Below are 21,874 nucleotides of genomic sequence, written 5' to 3' on the forward strand. Positions count from 1 at the left end.
CTCTACCTCTTGCCCTCTCCATCCACAGAGCCATTTCCCCCCCCCCCACTGTTTTCTGGTGTGCCCTCCCTCCCTGATCCATCTATTACCTCCTGCCTTTGGGACTGTGCTCCTCCCCCTTCTCCCCCACCATTTTGTTCGAGTCACTGCCTAGCCTACATTTTTCTCGAACCTTGATGAAGGCCTCAATCCAAAAACGTTGGCTTTATCTTTGCTAAATAAAGAACACTGTTTGGACTGTTGAGTTTCTGCAGTGTTTTTACTGCAATTGCTGTGTCTGCAGACTTTCATGCTTTACTGACACCATCCACAAGGTTCATCTGCCAGCTTACCATTCATAATCTTCCATTCACATCCAAGATGTTAACAAACATCCCAGCACTGATCCTTGTGGTACACCTCCCTCCCCACCGTTTCATTCAGGCGCCTGCCCACATTTTCTTCATCCTTGATGAAGGGTTCATTATGAATTTGAATTTCATTTAAACATACAGCACGGTAACAGGACCTTTCAGCTCATGCTGCCCAATTGCACCCAATTGACCTCCAGCTCCCGATACGTTTTGAAAGGTGGGAGGAAATCAGAGCTCCCGGGGAAAACCCACGCAGACACGGGGAGAACCTACAAACTCTTTACAGACAACCCGGGTCCTGATCGTTGGCGCTGTGACAGCGTGGCACTAACTGCTACGCCAACCACGCCGCCCTACATTTTTGCTCATTCCTTGACGACTTTGTCTTTACAAAATAAAGTACAACCCGCTGGAGTTTCTCCAGCGTTGCATTTTTGCTTCACTCATGGTATCTGCAGACCTTGGAGGTTGACTCCTGCGATCACCGCTGGTCACAGACTCCCAGTCAGAAAAGCATCTGCCCACCATTATGTTTCCTTCACCACCATCAAGCAATGAACCAATTTGGTTTGGATCCCATGTCCCTTAAAAATTCAAGTGTTTTCTCTCCTTACTATCTAATTATTGCAGTGGCATTTTGAAAATTGGTTTAATCTGTCCAAATAGCAAGCGTTTCCATGGCGATCAGTTAATGTTGTACAGAGAGGTTTATATTGTTGTGGTCTCTTCTAATCGCAACAATAAGTGTGGGTTTAAGTTCATCCCCAGAGGAAGAGAAACCAATCTGTAACCTATTGTGTTTTTGCACAAGTGTCTACACAAATAGAGAATTAATTTAAATCAGACTATCTACAAAGGGCAGGAAAAATATAATATTTTTTTAAATTTACATGTATTACACGATAACAGGACCACCAATCTATGCCTCAGAATTTACACCCAATTAACCTACCCCTCCAGTGCGTTTTTTGAAAAGTGGGAGGAAACTGGAGCCCCCGGAGAAAACCCACGCAGACACGGGGAGAGCGCACAAACTCCTCACAGACAGGATCGGGATTCGAACTCCAGTCCCGATCGCTGGAGCTGTAAAGGCATCGCGGTAACCGCTACGCCAACCGTGCCACCTCTTTTAATCATGTAGTAGTTGACATTAAGTTGAAAATTCACTTACTGAAACCAAACAACTTATCAATACAAACATGGCTTTAAAGTCCATCTGTGGGCCCCCCTAGGGGATCGTGTGTGCGGTTGACGAGGAAAATCATGTTTTAATTTGATGTGTAATAGAGAGGTGGTCGTAATTACTGCTTCTCACGGTTTTGTTGCCATGTTCTTTGGTTTTAGTTGTAGCTCTATGTATGTTTTGTGTTTGTAATGTTGTAATTTGAATAAAGTTTGTATGTTTAAAATAAAAAAGAATCCATCTGTTGATAAGATAGGTAACAAGGCCATGTTATCTGTCCTAACTTCATTAATGCTGGATTTCACTAATCGGAGGATTGAATTCAGGAGTCATGAAGTCATGTTGCCGCTCTATTAACCTCCAGTGAGACACATTTAGAATATTGTGTTCCTTTGAGGTCACCTCGTTACCAAAAAGGTGTGGAAGCTATGGAGACGGTGCAGAGGAGATTTACCAGGATTTTGCCTGGACTGAAGAACATGTCTTATGAGGGCAAAGTTAGCAGATCCAGGGCTTCTCTCTTTCACGAAATCACAAGGTAGAAGAGCAGAAGTAGGCCAATCGGCCCACCGGGTCTCCTCTGTTATTCAATCGTGAGCCAATTCTTATCACTCAGTCCCACTCACTGGCCTTCTCCTGTAACCCTTGATGTTCTAACTAATCAAATACCTGTCAATTTCTGTCTTAAATACACCCAATAACCTCGTTTCCACTGCCACCTGTGGCAACAAGTTCAAGACGCTTGGCCCTCTGGCTAAATAAATTTCCCCATATTTCTGTTTTAAATTGATGCCCTTTCATCCTGAAATTGTGGCCTCTTGATCTAGACTCCCCTATCTCATTGGAAACAACCTTTCCATATCTACTCTGTCCAGGGCTTTCAAAATATGTCTATGAGGTCCCCCCTTATCCTTCTGGACTCCAACGAGTACAGTCCAAGAGCCCACAATCGATCGTCATATGCCAACCCCTTCATTCCTGGTACCATTCTAGTAAATCTTCTATGAAACCTCTTCAATGCCAACACATCCTTTCTCAAGTAAGGCACCCAAAATTGTACACACTACTCCAAATGAGGTATCACCAGTGCCCTATATATCTCAACATTACATCTCTGCTCTTGTATGCTATTCATCAAGAAATGAATGCATTCGCTTTCTTCACTGCCAACTCAACCTGGAGGTTAACAGTTAGGGCAGTGGTTCTCAACCTTTTTCTATCCACTCACATCCCACTTTAAGTAATCCCTCTGCCATCAGTGCTCTGAGATTAGTAAGGAATTGCTTAAGGTGGGATGTGAGTGGGAAGGGAAGGTCGAGAATCACTGCTCTAGACCCAATTGTTACTGAAATATTTTGCTTGAGAAAAATTGTCGTCGGCCCATTTCTTTTGGAGTTATGAAACCGAGCACATAACGAGTCAATGAGGTACGATTAAAACAGTGGTTTTCTATCTTTTTCTTCCCACTCACCTTAAGCAATCCCTTACTAATCACAGAGCACCGATGGCCTAGGGATTACTTTAAGTGGTATGTGAGTGGAAAGAAAAAGGTCGAGAACCACTGGTTTATAGTATCCTGCATGAAGACTCCCAAGTCCTTTTGCACCTCCGAATTTTGAATTTTCTCCCCATCCTTTCACCAAAGCCCGTTTTATTGTACCAAAGTGTAGGTCTATAAACTTCCCAACATTGTGTTTCATCTGCCATCTCTTTGCCCGTTCTCCGAATCTATCCACATCTCTGTGCCGCCTTTCTGTGTCCTCGGCATCACCAGCTGGTGTTCTCTGCCAATTTAGCCACAAAGCCATCTATTCCATAATCCAAACCATGTATATACAGCGTAAAAAGAAGCAGCCCCCAACACTGACCCCTGCGGAACACCACTGGGAACAGGCAACCAACCCGATTGCGATTCCCTTATTCCCACTCTGTGTTTCCTGCCTATTAACCAATGCTCTACCCATGCTTGTATTCTTCCTGTAATTCCATGAGCTCTCATCTTGTTAAGCAGCCTTGTCGAAGGCCTTTTGAAAGTCCAAGTGCACAACTTTCACTGCTTCTCCCCTGTCTATCCCCTCAAATAATTGTCTGGCATGGTTTTCCTTTAAGGATGTCATGTTGACTTGGACTGATCTTGCGATGCTCCTCATCTTTGAGAACTGATTCCAATACCCTCTCAACCACTGACGTCAGACTAATAGGTCTATAGTTTCCTTTCTGTTGCTTCCTTCCCTTCTTAAACAGCAGTTTGACATCTCCGATTCTCCAATCCTCTGAAACCATGGCAGGATTCATTGAAGTCTGGAAGATGATTACCCCAAGCTCTGCAGAAACCTCCATAACTCGAGGGTGCATTCCATCCGGTCTGGGAGACCCTTAAACCATTTAGCTTCCCAAGTACCTTCTCTCTCGTGATCTTGACGGCACTAACTTCTCTTCCCAGAGACCCTTGAGAGAACGGTAAGCTACTAAAATCTTCTACCATGAGGACTGATCCAAAATATTCATTCAGTTCCTCTGCCGTCTCCCATTACAATCTCTCCAGCATCATTTTCCACTCGTCTCTCTTTTGCTCTTTATATATTTTTAAAAATATTTTAGAATCCCCTTTGCTAACCTCCTTCCATGATTTCTGTTTTCCTTCCCAATCAACTTCTTAGTTGCCGTCTGTTTTTAACCATTTCCCAGTCCTCTTGGCTTCCCACTATTTTTTTGTGTTTGCCCTCTCTTTTGTTTTAACTTCTCTCGTCTCATTATCTCATTTTTCCATCCACAACTTCCTTTCCTTTTGTTAAGTGCCTGTCCTGCACTTTCCCTCCTTTCTCGCAGAAGCTCCAGCCACGGCTGATCTGCTGTCTTCCCAAATAGACTGCTTTTCCAATTGACTTTGGCCAGATCCTCTCTCATGCGACTATACCCCACTTCGGACTTTCCTTTTCAAATTTCATATTGTGATCGCTGCCTCCGAAGCAGGGGTGTAGTGCTGCTGGAGCTCACCGGAGCGCCGCTCCGGCACCTCAGGGGGCCACTCCAGGTACCTCAAGGTGCCACTCTGTCACCTCAGGGGGCCGTTCCAGGCTCCTCCTTGTCACCGTTTTTGCTGAGCTCCGGCACTGCATCCCTGCTCATAAGGGTCCCTTTACCTTAAGCTCTCTAATCGCCTCTGGTTCATTTGAAAGCACCCTGCCCAAAACAGTCCATCCCCCTGGTGGGTTCATCAACAGACTGTTCCATCCTGTAGCCATTCCATAAACTCTCCCTCTGGGATTCCAGACCGACCTGACTTTTTCAATCTACTTTCATGTTAAAATTCCCCAGGATTATTATAAAATTGTCCTTTTTTATTTCCTCTTGTCCACATCCCGGCTACTGTTTGGAACCCTGTTATTAGGGTCCTTTTACTGTTACCATTCCTTAACTAAACTCATAAGGATCTCATCTTATGTCACCTCTTTCCATAATGTTACGAGCCCAGAGGACCCCAAAACCCAGCAGCAATAAAAATTCACCAAGACAAATGGTTACTTAAACAAAAGGATCTTTTAATTATCTTTAAACATGAAATCAGGATCAAACTTTAACTTATCACTATTAACTTAACCTAACTTAACCCCCTTTTAATTCTAAGCGATGTGTATACAAGTTCAAAAAAAAAATCTTTGCTTCACCGTCCAATCTCACTTCTCATTCCTCCAAGTTCACTGGTGGCAGACAATTCTTATACTGTGCACCGAATTCAACATTTATGAAGTTCACCAGGGTTTGGTGCTTGAAAGGTAAATGGTTACCACTCAGGAAGGTTCTTGTCAGTTTTCAGAGAGAGATTTGTTGCTTGTTGGACACCCACAACTGATTCCTTCAGATCATCCACTTCAGTGTCTTGCCGAAGAAACCTGCCACACAAGGTTTTTCCAGGTGATGACCTGAAAGAAAGTCACCACAGAGTTCCTTTTTGTTTCCCTTATTTCAAGTGAAATATTAGGCAGCCAGTCCTCTCCTCTTGTATGGACCACAAGGGCTTTGACCAGGCTGAACTAAAACCCACAATCCATCTTCAAAATGGGGTTTTTTTCCAGAAACTTGCCAGCTTGTCCTGTTTCAGTCCCAGCTGCTGCTTCTGAACTGTAGAACTGAATTAATTCTCTCTGTCTCTCTCTCTCTCTCTCTCTTTCTCTCTCTCTCTGAAAAAAACCACATGACCCTTTTCGAACAGCCAACTGCACTCAGAGCGACTGTGGCTCCAGACCTAATCTTATGAGTTTGTTTATCTGTTGCTTTCCAAAATAATAATCCATTACTCCACAGCATGTCCAATTAACATCTACTTGTGAAGTCCTTATAGGCATTCTTCAAAGTTTGTGCAAGGGCACCCGGAGCCTGGACAGTCTGGCTTGAGCAGTGCTCTGGCATTTTAAATGAGATCTGTTTTGAAATGACTGACACTAAAAAAACCTGCCGCAATTTATCTCCTTTTAAAACATATCTATATACAATATAAAATATAACATAATCTGTCGCAATATATTGTTACTTACCAGCAGCCCCACACCACCCCGCCTGCCTACCTCTCTATCCTTCCAATACACCGTGTATCCTTGGATGTTCAGCTCCTAGTGACACGACTCAGTAATGGCCACAACATCATACCCTCCAACCTGTTTCTGTACTGCAAGATCATCCACTTTGTTTCTAAAGCTGTCTGCATTTCAGTAGAATACCTTCAGACCAGTTTTTCAATGCTCTGGGTCTCTGTCATTCCCTCCGGTTGCAATTTTGTCCCATCACCAGCTTCTCATTCTTGCAGCAGACTATCCTGGGTTTATTTCTACTTTGCCCTTCATCAGTTCCAACACTCTGATTCCCATCTCCCTGCAAAATCGGTTTCGATCTTCCTTAACAGCCTGCTAGGATATTAGACCCCTTTGGATGTATTCGTATTCATTCATTTTGCATAGGTCGTAACTTCCCCAAAAGAGATCCCAGTGTTCCAAGAATCTAAAGCCCTGCCCTCTGCATCAGTTTCTTAGCCAAGCCTGATCTTGCTATTGTTACCTTCGCTAGCACGAGGCACAGGCATTTATCCTGAGATTACCACATTGGAGATTCTGCCTCTCAGCTTCCTTCCTTTAGAGCGAAGAAGGACAAGAGGTAACTTAATCAGAGCGGAGAAGGATGAGACATCTACAGTGAACTCAGTCACACTGCGATCACTGCCTCCTAAGGATCCCCTGACCTTAAGCTCGCTAAGCACCTCTGGTTCACTTGAGAGCACACCAGTCTGAAACAGCTGATCCCCTGAGTGGGCTCATCTGCAAGCTGCTTCAAGAAGCCATCCCGTAGGGATTCCACAAACTCTCCTTCCTGAGGTATTGATAAGGTAGGCAGTCAGCACCTTGTTGCCCAGGGCGGGAGCAGCAAACACGGTACAAAGTGAAGGGAGGAAAGATGTCAGGGGTATGTTTTTTTTTTGCACAGAGTGCCTGGAATGCTTTGCCAGGGGTCATAAAGGAAGCTGGAATCATCGGGGCGTTTAAGAGACTCTTAGACAGGCACATGAATGAAAGAGGGTTACAGGTAGGAAAGGCTTCATGATCTTTTGATTGATATTTATGGATCAGCACATCGTAGGCCAAAGGGCCTATACTAAGCTGTAATATTCTATGTTCTATGTTCCGATAAAAGGCACAACTTTGCCTGGTAATGAATATCTTCCTTGAACTCAGTATTTTAAATATAAACATGTAAATCACGAATTAATATTATGCTTAGGTCAGGGATTAAATAGAAAAGTTAATAGGAATGGTTTCACCCTTTTGAAATTCTACACTTGAATTGGTGTAACATGTGGATCGGATTTGGGTTGATTGAGAGTTGACTGTTTAATTCAGTGCACTGTGAATTAAAAAGAAAGGAATTGAGTGCTTAATACCATTGCAGCGTGATTGGTGGGAAGCTGTTGGTTGTGAGCAGAATGTCGATGTTTGAAAATGCCAACCGTTGCACGCTCTGTGCTGGGGACTCGCTTCGAGACTCGGGCTTTAGAGACCTGAAGCTCAGTCCATTTGGAGACTGAGCTTCTACTTTTCGGATGCTCTCGTGGGCTGCGTCCTGTGTTCCCAATATCTGCAGCCATTAGCCATGCCTCTCATTGATACTCATTGCCGTACAGTTCCTCTTTCACACAATGCACAATAAAAGAAACATTTTATGACACACAACTTAGAACAAGCTTTTCCTTCATTGTAGTTCTTGAATAATTATACTTCAATTTATGCTACAATTTTACTGTCCATACCCTGACCTGTCACCCTAACAAATGCTAATCACTTATCCGCTCACCAGCTCAGTCTGTCCATGTGCCTATTGCACTTTATAATGGTCTGATTATTGTGAATGTTCATTTTTTTTGCTGCAATTATATCCTGCGCTTCAGCACTTGATATCAATTCACGAGCAAAATGGATCAGAAATTGCTGAGGTGTGTGTACTACAGAAGAGTTCGGAGACAGATTGCATTGAAATTAAATCGAATTGAATTCCATTACTAACTCTAAAACTGATCACAGGGGAAAACAGGCAGTTTTTCTGCTTTTTGCGACCCAATCTATACATGGTAAATGAGAAAAATCTATCAACAGATAACATTTATAGTTATCAATCTCCGTCTGAGGCACGAGTTCAGATCGTACCTACTAAATGGTTTGCCATTGCTTCCCTCCATTTTCTCCACGCGTTGCTCCTTGATGTTGGCGAGGTCAGACCATTTTCCTCTGTGATTCTGAACCCCTGATCAGTCCTTGATGGTCCTGATCAATTATGCTGTAACCTGGGCTGCCCTATTAACTCACCATTTGATCGACATTTAAGCTGGGATAATGATTGTTCATCTAAGTGAAATAAAATCCACTCCTGGCCCTCATATCCAGCCAACATCTTTTATGTTTGAGTTTCAGTTCCACCTTCATAATTCCTCTGAGTATGCCAAGAATTACCATTTGATCTTGCACGAAACCACCCAAAACAGGTTCAGGGAGATTAACCAGGTCTTTGGTGCAACTCCTGGGGGAAAAGAAGAGGTCAAGGAGCCTTGTATGAAAGGAGGAATAACCGCAAGCTGACCTCTCAGCCCGGGTCCTTTCTCCCAGCGATTCTCAGCGTCAGTGCAGGATCAGTGGCCAGAGTCTGCACCGCGGCAGATGTGGAAGTAGGATGGGGGGGGATGGGTGGCGCGGTCAGCGAAACGCTGTTCCAGCACCAGCGACCAGGGGTTCGAATCTGGCACTGTCTGTAATGAGCTTGTACATTCTCCCAATATCCTCCCACCCTTCAAAACATACTGGGGTTGCAGGTAAATAAGGTGTGAATGGGCAGCACAGGCTCGTGGGCCGAGGGGGCTTGTCACCATGTCCAAATTAAATTAATGTAGAGGAGACCCTGAAGAGCATCAATGAAAACTAAAACACTCAGAAAGAATGAGTAGAAATGCCATTAAAAAAAAAAGCCCTGACTTTGGAGCATTCAGATGAATTATCTTCAGCTGGAACATCATCTCAGGACTTTTCATCACAGAGGCTGACTGATTTGCAGAGTATCCCAGCATTTTCCATTCTTATTTGTGATCTGGGTCTGCTTCACAAATTAATATTTTCAGATTACAGATTTATTGTCAGAGTACCTACATGACATCACGTACAACCCTGAGATTCCTTTTCCCTGCAGGCCAGGCAGAATTCCCACAGTGCAAAATAAACACAACATATAGATGTAAACAAATAAAGAAGGGTTAGCAAAGTGACTGCCATCCAGAGAGCAAAAAAAATCAATAAAGTGCCTAAGTAAGAGCCCTTAAACGAGTCCCTGATTGAGTTTGTCGTTGAGGAGTCCGTTGGCGGAGGGGGAGCAGCTGTTTCTGAACCTGGTGGTGCGAGTCTTGTGGCACCGAGACCTCTTTCCTGATGTCAGCAGTGAGAACAACTAGGTGGTGTGGATCCCTGATGACGGCTGCTGCTCTCCCATGCCAGCATTCCCTGTAGATGTCCTCAATGACGGGGAGGGTTTTGCCTGTGATATCCTGAGCTGTGTCCATTAGCTTGCTCAGAGCTATTGGTGTCTCCATGCCGGATCATGATATAGCCAGTCAGCACACTTTCCCCCACACACCTGTCGAAACTTACCAAAGCTTCTGACGTCACACCGAACCTCCGCAAACTCCCGAGGAAGTAGAAGCGCGGACGCGCTTTCTTCACTAGCGTGTGGGATCCAGGAAAGATCCTCCGTGATAATGACTCCCAAGACTTGCTCACCTCCTCCGCCTCTGATCCCCTGAGGATTGCTGGATTGTACACCTCTAGGAAATTAAACATGGGACTTTAATGAGGGGAGAGCTGGTCCACCGGTCAGACACTTCCAAATAAGAGGGGCTGAGTGAACTCACCTTGGACTTACTCGTTTAATTAATTTCACAGTTACATGTTGGACCTTCTGAAAGTCAGGCTTAAAATGGATTAGCTCTCAACTTGATAACAGACTCTAAAATGAGAATGTCCTAACCCATTCTTACCACATTATTAATAGCCTAAATTGGCACAATGAGCTGTATTTAACATTTCACTGTCTGTAATTCATCTTATTTTCAATGTGATCATTGCAACACAGGTGGAAGAGCCTGGGAAGTGACTGAAGAGAAAAAGCTGTGATGCATTGTAGTTTCCAGATGGAGGTGATGGATGTCAGTTTGGGGAATGGCTAACTTGTCTAACTACTATTGAAGAGGAGAGCAAGTTCCTCAAGCCCTGCTTGTGGAATTGCCCTGCTGAATACAGATAAGGGGGTGTGCGTGGAATGGAGGGAGAGGGGGCCACATTGATGGGGAATGGAGGGATGGCAATGAAGGAGGGTGTTAGAAAGAGCATAGGCGGCTTGTGGGTGGGGCAGTGAGGGATTGAAGGGGAGAGGGGCAGGTGGGTTGCGGTTTCCCAGTTTGAAGGATGAAGGAGACCACGGCAGTGGACCAGCAAAGTGCTCAGTGGCGGAAGGCCTCACACAGGGCTACGGGTGTTTGGCGAGGTCAGGGGACCCACACAGGCTGCAGGCTGCTGGAGACTGACTCATGGAAACCAGGTGTAGGAGCCGGGATTCGAGAAGGCAAGAAGAGCTCCTAAAGGCCCTTTGGCGCTGAAGACTTCCTGATCACATCAGAGGTTTGCATCTGGAACTTAGGCTGCCAGTAGTCTGACGGGAGTCTCTAAGGTTGCAAAGGCTACAGGAGTGTTGGTGGCGAATCCATGGATACTCAGTGTCTCTGAAGGGACTTTCTTTTAGCTTCTCTTTCTCTTATTGGTAGGGGTGATGGGCAATTTCATTTTTAATTTTAAATTGAGTCCGTGCTGCCCAATAGGGATTACTTAAGGTGGTACGTGAGTGGAAAGAAAAAGGTTGAGAACCACCGGCCTAAAAGGCTGAGCAGAATCAGGTTTATTGTCATAAACATGTGACACAAAATTTGTCATTTTGCAGCGGCAGGATTGCACGTCACCGGTGCAAAGATTGCGATAAAAAGACAATTCCGTAAATTCAAGGTGTAAAAAAATATTAGTGCCAGAAAAGAGAAAAAGTGAGGTTGCGTCCATTTCAATGTGTGATGGCAGAGGGAAGGAGTCAGAATTTGAATTTATTGTCCTAACCAAGTCAAGAAATTCGATGTTTTGTGGCAGCGGCACAGTCCAAACATTCCTATTATAACCATCTTACAACATTACGATTATAAATTAAAATAAGAGAGCACGAAAATTAAGGCAGTGTCTTTTGTTCATTGATTATTCAGGAATCTGATGGTGTTAAAAGTCTGGCCTTCTGTTAGGGTACAAAAAAGACACAGCAGAACCGAAAAGATGCAAGACCCAATTTTATTCACCGGTGGGAATAAACGATATTCAATGAGGGGTGGACAGAGTCACCTCACTAGGCCCTTTCAAACTACCATGTAAAATGGGGTTAACCGGGCAGTTTGCCCGGTTAGTGCCCTGGTTACGCAGCAGTTAGAAAAAATCCGACCTGGTCAACCCCATCGCAATCCAACCTGCCCCTGACCTACCTCAGAGGTAGTCAGGGAACCCAGTGAAACTTACCTAGGTCTCGTCCACGGCGCACCCGGTTCCCAGAAGGACTGCAGTTTAAAAAGGGGCTAGTGATACCAGAGAACCTAATTCGAAGATTCAAGGCATGCAGTTTATAAGTCATTCTTTTGCATAATTATCAAACCCAGATTTCCACTGACTCTCTGCTACAGGTAAAGATCAGCATTATACATTTGTTCATATCAAAAGGCAGGATAAAGAGGGTTACATCAGTCGGACGTAACAAGTACATGTGGAAATTCATAGGTTGTGCAGTGTTGATGTCTGTCTGGAAATGTTCACATTAAATGTACATTGAAATCTGTTGTAGCCACTAGAATTAACAAGCTGATGGGCCATACAACGGTGACTGACATTACCTGCACAGGGAGGAGGTCTGTCTGTACCAGCTTGTCCGTCGGCACCGGTTTCTGGCAGCCTCCTTTGTCAGTAGAAATAATGTTACTCTTCATGACAGAATAATAACGACCCAGCAGAGTTTCGGGCGGGAAGCGTTCATGAATGGTCTTACTTCATTGACAACTCGTTATGCAGATATGAGTCCGTTTAGCTGTTGCAATTAACAGCAGAATGAAAGATACCCTTCCTGGCCTTGAATTCTAATTAGCTGCCTGAATTGTTTCTGGGAAGGGGGAGACAAGGTGTTTAATGGCTTAGTCTGGAAGGATCTCTGAGTATGTGGAAAGAAGCTTCTACCTGCTTTTTGGGACTTTGAATTACAGATTCGAGGTTGTCATTTGTGACGGGCCCAGAGGACCCTAAAATCCAGCAGCAATAGAAATTCACCAAGACAAATGGTTACTTGTAATTATCTTTAAACATAAAAACAGGATCAAACTTTAATTTATTACTCTTAGCTTAACTTAACCTCACTTAACTCCCTTCTGATTCTAAGCGCACGTGTATGTAATGTGTGTTTAAGTTCAGAAAAGTTCTTTGATTCATAGTCCAATTGCATTTCTCACTCCTCCAAGTTCATCAGTTGCAGGCAATTCTTATACTGTGCACAGAATTTAACATTTATGAATCTTCACCAGACTTTTGTGCTTGAAAGGGATATGGTTACCGCTCAGGAAGGTTCTTGTCGTTTTTCTGAGAGAGATTTGGTGCTCGTTAGACACCCACAACTGATTCTTTCTGATCAGCCACTTCAGTGTCTTGCCGAAGAAACTGGCCCCATCAGAGTTTTCCAGATGATAACCTCTTTCTTTCAGGTCACCACAGAATTCCTTTTTATTTTCCATATCTCAGGCAAAACATTATACAGCCAGCCCTCTCCTCTTTTATGGACCACAAGGGCTTTGAACAGGCTGAAATCAGAACTCACAATCCATCTTCAAAATGGGGTTTCAAACATGCTGCAGAAACCAGTTCTCTCTGTCTCTGTCTCTGTCTCTCTCTCTCTCTCTCTCTCTCTCTCTCTAAAACCACATGACCTTCTTAGAACAGCAAACTGCATTCAGACAGACTGTGGCACCGAGTCCGTTCATCTGTTGCTTTCCAAAGCAATAATCCATTACTCCTCACCATGTCCAATTAACACCTACTTGTGAAGTCCTTCAGCAAAGCAGTTTCCATCCTCTTTACCAAGACACTGGGAGCCTGGACTGTCTGGCTTGAGCAGAGCTCTGACATTTTAAATGAGATCTGTGTTGTGAAGTGTTTGTGTTTGTTTGTGACCTACACTGAAAAAAACCCCACAATTTATCTCCTTTAAAAAATATCTATATACAATAAAAAAACTAACATAATATGTCACACAAGCCTGTGATATTTTCCTATATTTATACTGTCTGGACCCCCTAAAACCTTAAACTTTCACAATGGTGGAGAAGAAGAAGCCGTCCTTGTGCCTTTGAGTGTTCATCATTTGGCTCCTGTACCTTTTCCCCCATGGTAGCAGAGCGAAAAGGGCAAGGTGTGGTGGAACATGGCACTGTGGCCATGTCTGGGCATGCCATGTCTGGCCATGTCCTCGCTGGGCTGGGCAGGCTGGCCCACCTTCTGCACCTGTATCCCCTTCCCATAAGATCCCCTAATAAAGGCCGAGAGCCCTGGTCTCCTCCCTCACACCTGCCTTGGACATGAGCCAGCGGCCTTTAGAGACATGCCCAGGTTTTCTGATTAATAAAGCCTTTGACTGTTTGCTTCATGTCTGCGGGTGGTTATTGATTGCACTACACATTGCCTGGGTGGTGGTGGGGGTTCTTTGAGGATAGAGGCTGCATTTTTTAAGACACCGCCTCTTTCTTCGAAGCACTGGGTGTATGTCTTCAAGCTCCTGAACCTCCTTTGGTAGCAGTAAGAAGGTGGCATGGCCCGGATAATGAGGACAGCCTGCTTTCTTGAGGCACTGCTTCTTAAAGGTATCTTCAATGGAGTGAAGATTGGCGGCCTAGATGGTGCTGGCTAAGTTGAAAAACTCTCTGGAATTTTTCCTGCCCTGTGCATTGGCAAGTCCACACCAGACAACGATGCAACCAGTCAGAACGTTCTCTACGGCACACCTGTAGAAACGTGCAAATTTGGCTTTGGTGATATACCTCAAACTCCTACCGAGGTGTGGCCACTGGCGAGCCTTCTTCGTGATTGCGTCGACATGATGGCAGCTGGATAGATTTTCAGGGGTGCTGGCACCCAGGAATTTGAAGGTCCTTATCCTCTCCACTGCTGACCCCTCAGTGCGGACTGGTTCGTGCTCTCCTGGTGCATGGGACGCAAGGTGAACTTGAAAATGAAGAGATATCAACTGCATCCTGTCAGTAGGGTGCAACTGACTGACAACACAAAGTGAAATGTATTTAAACTGGTTGTCAGCCAGTTCGTGGAGTTATCAGTTTTTAAATATGGATTTTCTTTTCCTTTATGGCCCAATGTCCTTGATGTCTAATGAGTGATGGTACCCTCCACTTTATCTCGAAGTGTCATTGATAGCCAGGTGTAAGGATGAACTGACAGAGGAACATCCGTAATGAGACTCACTGATGTTTTGGGATTTTCTTTGAACTAATCGTTTATTTCTCATCAGGTTTCACAAGCATCAACCTGATGAAACTGTGTTCTCCGGTCCTAACGCGCAGACTTAACACACATACAGACATGCGATATATATGCAGGTCAAATATAAATAAATATTGCTTAAGAGTCTCAGATGGTCAGTGTGAGCCGTTCCTTTGCTCGTTCAGCATTCTCACTACCCGTGGGAAGAAGCTGTTCCTCAGCCTGGTGAGTCTGGCTCCGATAGTCTCGACGGGAGCAGCTGAAAGATGCCGTGTGCAGAGTGAGAGGGGTCCTGAACAATTCTGCGGATCCATTATTCTGGTTAGAAAGCTTCTTTGGACACTCAGTTCCACAGCCATGTTACGTCACAGGCGGGAAGATCCTGCACGCAGAAATGTCAAGGCCACGACTGATGGGAAAAGACAGGAGATATTGGAGGCAAATTATGAGGAACTCAGCAGACAAGGTTATTTTCTGGCCGCTGGGGTTTTAAATGACAAACTCAGCCTAAAAGGAGTCAATAAATTTACGAAGCTGGCGACGGCAACACAACACTGGCTTTCAGTTCAACAAAAACCCGCAATAAATGTCACCGCAGCTCCACAGAGGGACAGACGACCTTTGCTGGACACTGGCTCGAGGCTGGCTGGTATCGGAATCGGGATGCAAGAGGGTGCCGAGGGCTTCCTGATCAAGATGGAGGTTTCGGATCTGGAGCTCGGGTTGCCGATGGTTTAGACAGAGGTCTGCGTTGGCCGTGAGGCCATTGCAGGCGAATCCACAGACAGTCAGTGACTCGGTGGGGGTGGTGGGGGGGTGGGGGGAACACTCTCTTTTGCTTCTTTCTCTGACTGTAAGGGGCGCCGGGCAATTTCTGCCGGTGGCAAATCTCTGTCTGCTTTTTGGCAGATTAAAGTCAATTCAGTGTGATATTACACCTGCTTTACTACCTGACAATAAAGGAATCTTGAATCATAAACCATAAAAGCCCTCACACGTATATTTTTCCAACTATAAACCACTGTCTTTAGTCCCTGCTGAATTAAACTCTGTGGTGATATGTTTCCTCCATTGTATATAGTTATATATGGAGCTGGACGACTCCTACCCTATGACTCCTCCTCTGTGGTCCTGGGCCATAAAGGTCGAGCCACCTTTTCCCTTGCCGCCATTCCTATCTTGGGGTCTGGGCCAGCAAGGTTCTGCTGTGTATTAAAGCCTATCGCTTCCTCAGCTTGTCTCTGTGGTTACTGGTAGTGCCCTACAAACTCTAATCATTCCAGCACTGGACCAGCAGATCCACTTCACTGCCACCGTTGTCATTGAACAGGAAGGAGCAGTGTTTTATCTCAGTCCATGACTGGCTCTTAAGCAAGTTATATAAACCTCAGAAGACCATTGCCATCAATGTGGAGTTGAGGTTTTTCCCCCGCCTCAGTAACTCAGCTGGGTGGCACTGGATCAGATATCAGAGACTGACGCAGTCCCTTTGCCACTGAAAGAGAATTGATCAGGTTTCCCATTCTTGATCATTTGATGGCGACACAGTCTCCTGGAAAAGTCACATCAGGACAAAAGCTATCTCAATTCCAACCTCGCCAAGGTCTGCACTGTCCACTGAAGGACAAGCCCTTGTGGAGGCTTCGACAACAATTAATCTCAAGGATGATAATTTGCACAAAATATTTTCACTTGTCTGCCTGCGGAGCTAAAATCTCAACAAAATTCTCCAGCCTCATTTGCAAATCAAGCTCCGGGTCTGTAGATGACATCAATACACAAAAGTCTATAGACTCTGTGATTGTAGGAAAAACACAGAAATGCAGGAGAATTTCAGCCGGTCTCACAGTGTCCGTAGGAGGTAAAGATATATAACTGATGTTTCGGGCCTAAGTAGAGAGGTCATCTGGTAAGACTATGCTTAGAGAACTGGTCACCTTATTATAGGAAGGATGTGGAAGCTATGGAGATGGGGCAAAGGAGATTCACCAGGATGTCGCCTGGATTGGAAAATGTGCATTATGGGGCAAGGTTAGAAGAGCTGGGACTTTTCTCTTTGAAGCGTAGAAGGATGAAAGGAGACTTGATAGAGGTCTACAAGATTATGAGAGGCATAGATAGGGTGGACAGCCTGCACTTGTTTCCCAGGGAAAGAATAGCCAACACCTGAGGGAAGTTTAGGGGAGACATCAGGGGTACGTTTTTTACACAGTGGGTGCCTGGAATGCCTTGCCATAAAGATTAGTGGAAGTTCAATCATTAGGGGGCATTTAAGAGACTCTTAGACAGGCACATGGATAGGGAGGGTTTTGTACTTTCTTTTTAGGAAGGGGTATATAGGGTGGCACAACATCGAGGGCCGAAGGGCGTGTACTGAACTGTATTGTTCTATGTTCCTAGCTCTTCAAGGTATGATTAATAAGCAAACAGACCACTAATTAAAAGGCTGGGGAGAAGTAAAGAAAGAGCAGGGAGTGGAGTGCAGACCAAGAGACAAAACGTGTTAATCAGATATGGATGGGAAACAGGAGGGAGGAAAGGTGTGAATTGGGTGGGGAGGGTGTGTGTGTGTGTGTGTGTGTGTGTGTGTGTGTGTGTGTGTGTGTGTGTGTGTGTGTGTGTGTGTGTGTGTGTGTGTGTGTGTGTGAGAAACAGACTGACAGAGTGAGAGGAAAGGAGATGTAGAGAAAGACGAGGGGTGGAAACCAGAGAAGTTAGAGTGTTCCCAGACAGAAGATATGATGTTGTTCCTCCGATTTTCAGGTGGCCTCATTCTGGCAGTGCATGATACCATGGATAGACATGTCGTTAAGGGAATGGGATGGAGCATTGAAATGGGTGGCTAATGGGAGATCCTCTCTATTGCAGTGGACAGAGCCAAGGTGCTCAGTGATCTCCTAGTCTACGTCCAGTCTTTCTGATGTAGATGAGGCCACAACATGAGCACTGGATGCAGTAGATGAGCCCCTGCAGATTCACATGTGCAATGTTGCTTCACAAGAAGGCCTTTGAGACGCTGGACCATTAATAGGGGGATTGAGTTCAGGAGTCAAGGGGACGTGTTGCAACTCTACAAATCTCTGATGAGATCACACTTAGAGAATTGTGTTCAGTTCTGGTCACCTCATTATAGGAAGGATGTGGAAGCTTTGGAGAAGTGCAGAGAAGATTTACCAGGATGATGCCTGGATTGGAAAGTAATTCTTAAGAGGCAAGGTTAGCAGATTTTCTCTTTGGAAAGGCGACTTAATACCAGTCTACAAGATTCTGAGAGGCCTAGATAGGGCGGACAGCCAGCGCCTATTTGCCAGAGCAGGAATAGCAGAGGACATCTGAACAAAGTGGAGGGAGGAAGATTAGGGGAGAAATCGGGGGTAAGTTTTTTTACGCAGAGAGTTGTGGGTGCCTGGATTGCCCTGCCAGTGTTGGTGGTAGAGGCTGAAACATCAAAGGCATTTAAGAGACTCTTAGACAGGCACGTGGATGAAAAGAAAATAGAGGGTTACGGGGCAGGGAGGGCTTTTACATTCTTTTGGTAGGAATATATAGGTTGGCACAACATCGAGGGCCAAAGGGCCTGCACTGTGCTGTAGTGTTCTATATTCTATAAATATGGAGAGATACTTGAATGAGCAGAGCTGAGAGGGATATGGAATGAATGCAGTGAAGCGAGATTAATATAGATGGATTGAAAGTCAGCATGGACAGAATGGGCCGAAGGGTCTGTGGTTATGCTCCACAATTCGACGTCCTCTCTTGATATCTTCATATGAATCTTTATTAGTTTGATGACTTTCCCGTGAACTGCCTCGACCAGCTTTTCTAACATTGAGGTGCTTTATAAATGCAAGTTATTGAAATGAGACAGAAGGCGAGTGTGTGTGACAAAGACTTTTGTAAGTGGCAGTCTTGTGGGTCCAGGATGAGAAGCAGTGGGGAAAATGGTTAATTTTTCATTAAAGATTAGAAATAATATCCTAGCATTAGAGATGTATTAACATGGCACAAATGGTAGAAAACAAATTAAAGTGCACCATAAGGAACTGAATGAAATTCATTAAAAAGGATAAAAGCAAATAATTCAAAACCACTATTTGCTTAGGGGATGAATCACTGTCTTGTCTTGGAGCCAGCATTCCATCGACACTCATCCTGACCACAGAACATGAGAACGCTAAGAGGTCCTGACAAGACTTGTTCTGTAGAACTCTCACCTCCAGCTCACAAGGTTAACCATGGCGTGTGGGTTGAGAGTTGAGTGCAGAGGTACTGAGAACAACTAGGGTACCATGGCGGTTAGTGCCACGCTGTTACAGCACCAGCGAACCAGGTTCAAATCCGGTGCTGCCTGTAAGGAGGTTGCACGTTCCCCCCTTCATCTATGTGGGCTACCTCCGGTTTCCTACCGCCCTTCAAAATGTATGGGGGGGGTCGTTGGTGAATTGGGATATTTGGGCGGCACAGGTTCGTGGGCGGAAGGGCCTTTTTCTGTGTTGTTTGTCTGAAGTTTTTTAAAAATTTAACAGGCCCATCAGTGGATGTTCAACAGCCCCTCATCTTCTCTGTGTCCCAAGTGACTGCAGAAGGAGGCCGTTCAGCCTGTCAAGTCCGCTCCACCATTCCATTATGAGCTGATCCATTCTCCTACGACTCCACCCTCCTGCCTTCTCCCCAAAACCTGCGAGTTCCTGACTTTTCAGACATCTATCAATCTCTGTCTTAAATACACCCAAAGACCTGGCCTCCACAGCAGCAAATTCCAGAGGTATGCCTCTCTCTCCCTAAAGAAATTCCTCCAAATCTCCCTTTTAAATAGGGCACCCTTCCATCCTGAAGTTGTGCCCCCTTGTCCTTGACTCCCCTACCATGGGAAACAACTTTGCCACATCTACTCTGTCCAGGCTTTTCAACATTCCAAATGCTTCTATCAGGTCCCCCTCTTTCTTCTGACCTCCAAGGAGAACAGTCTATGATCCGTCAAATATTCTATGATCCGTCAAACATTCTAATCCCTTCATTCCAGGAATTATTCTTGTCAATCTTCTCTGAACCCTTCCCAATACCAGCACATCCTTTCTTATATAAGGAGCCAAAAAATGTCCCCTAGCCTCCAAATGAAGTCTTTCCCTAGCACCTCCAGATATCTGCTTTCATCCAATGATGGATTATCAAGGACGTTTCACCATTCTGTCATAGCCCAGGCTGAGCATGTCCAACCTGCCTGGTTTGGTTATGTCTACCTTCAGGCAATGCCATTTATGGTAAAGTAAATGGGGGGGACCTGACCTCTCTGGCCAGACTTTTAAGTACCCGTTTTTTAACTCTTTGTTTTCAAGTTTAAACTTTATAAATTTTAGTTTAAAGTATCAAGGAATTTTTATGGCTACTAATGGTAAAAAGATTAAACCTCAAGAGCAGAAGAAGTTACATTTTCAAAGTGCTGAAGATTTGGGGCCTAGACGACTTGATACAGCCTCAGGCTTAATCTCTTCAGTGTCTAAACCTCAAAGACTGCCTGTGGGAGTTGAAAAAAAAGTCTGTTACTCACCAAGTGAAGGATGGCGCTGGAATTACTCGTTCTCTGGAAGAAGGTGTGTGTTCCCAAGAAGTGGACCCTGATTTGGAAAGCCTTTCGATTTCAACAGAGGGAGCACGCAGGAAGACGACTCCATTGTTGGAAATGCATCAGGAAGCACTTCAATCTGAAGAAATTGCTTTTCTTCGTGACTTCATGAAAAAACAACGAGATGTGGGGGGAGATCAGCAGCGACTCCCTGAGGAAGTCGGAGTGCCATCACTGGGAGTCCAGACCCACAATAAAACTTTTAAAATGCCTTCTGTTGAGTTGCAGCAGGAGCTGCAGTTACCTGGTTCTGTCACTACATCAGAAAGAGCAGGGCTGAGCTTTTCTGACCTACAGTGTATGCAATTAAATAATGATGTTCAAGCTGTTATTAACCCTTTGACATCTCAAATGAATGAAATGGCTCAAATGAACGCTGGTATAAGTTCAGAATTAAATATGGTTAAGACACATGTGGGTGCATCTTATGAAGAATTTAAAAAATTTCAGACTGCTTTTTTGGACTGTAAACAACAAGTGGCTTCTAACACAGAAAAAGTGCTGAAGGTTGAAAAATCAGTCATAGAATTGGGAGAACGCGAGAAGGAGCTAGAGAGAAAAATAGAATACTTGGAGAATCAAAGCAGAAGGAATAATGTGAAAATTGTTGGTTTGCCAGAAGGTATAGAAGGACAAGATCCTCTTCGTTTCTTTAAAGACTGGATCCCTCAAGTATTAGGGCAAGATTTTTTTTCTGGGGAATTGGTACTGGAAAGAGCCCATAGAGCTCTAAGAAGAACACCCTCAGCTGGTCAACCACCAAGACCAGTAACAATTCGATGTTTGAGTTATTTGGATAGAGAAGCGATACTTCGACTTGCAGTGCAGAATGCGAGACAACGACAAACTCCGTAATTGATTCAGAAAAGCAGAGTTTTCTTTTACCCTAATTTGAGTCAAGAGGTCATTCAACGTCGACGTCGATTTAATCCAGTTAAAGAAGTTTTGTGCCGTAAAGGTTATAAGTCTACTTTTCACTACCCTGCAGTGTTGAAGGTTTTTTATGGAGACTATCAGTTTTGGTTTTTTTAAAATGTTTATGAAGCAATGAGTTTTGCTGATTCATTGCCAGAAGAATTATTGCCAGAAGAATATAAGAATTATCTGCTAAAGAAAAATCTGGTTGTTCTGGAAACGGAAGAAATACCAGAAATGGGAAAAACAGGAATGGAAAGAGTCCAACTTCTTCTGAAATGGGATCTTTGAGATTGGAATCTCTTGGATGAAAAGAAGAATTTTTTTTTCTTACTCTTTTTTTGTTATTATGATATTTTGATGTTATTGATTGTTTGACTGGGGAGCTCTAAGTTCTTTACTAGTCATCAGCCACTGGTGGGTGACCCACACCCAATTTTTGCTTAGGGGATTACTACCTTTTGGTAGTTATTTTGGGGGAGATTTTTTTTCTTTTTTTTTTATTTTCATTTTAGTTAATTTTTAATTTGTGATTTTTTTTCTCCTATTGGAGGGCCTATATATGTTGATTTGAGTTTTCATATAAAGATATTATTGGTATTTAGTAACATAGTAGATATGTCAAAGTTGAGGTTTGCTACTTTAAATGTTCGAGGATTAAATA

The 21,874-nt window shown here is 44.3% G+C and overlaps 1 protein-coding gene across 2 annotated transcripts in view; it reads right to left on the reverse strand.

The window, feature by feature from the left end:
* LOC138747923 (leucine-rich repeat and fibronectin type III domain-containing protein 1-like protein) overlaps window positions 1–20,514 on the reverse strand; it is a 129,969-nt gene extending 109,455 nt beyond the window's left edge. For both annotated transcript variants that reach the window (XM_069907572.1, XM_069907571.1), the window contains exon 1: window positions 20,221–20,514. The gene's annotated coding sequence lies outside the window, so the exon portion shown is untranslated. The remainder of the gene's footprint in view (window positions 1–20,220) is intronic.
* Window positions 20,515–21,874: the final 1,360 nt, after the last annotated feature.

This window comes from Narcine bancroftii, chromosome 13 (assembly GCF_036971445.1).
Source record: "Narcine bancroftii isolate sNarBan1 chromosome 13, sNarBan1.hap1, whole genome shotgun sequence".
In the NCBI taxonomy this organism is placed as follows: Eukaryota; Metazoa; Chordata; class Chondrichthyes; order Torpediniformes; family Narcinidae; genus Narcine; species Narcine bancroftii.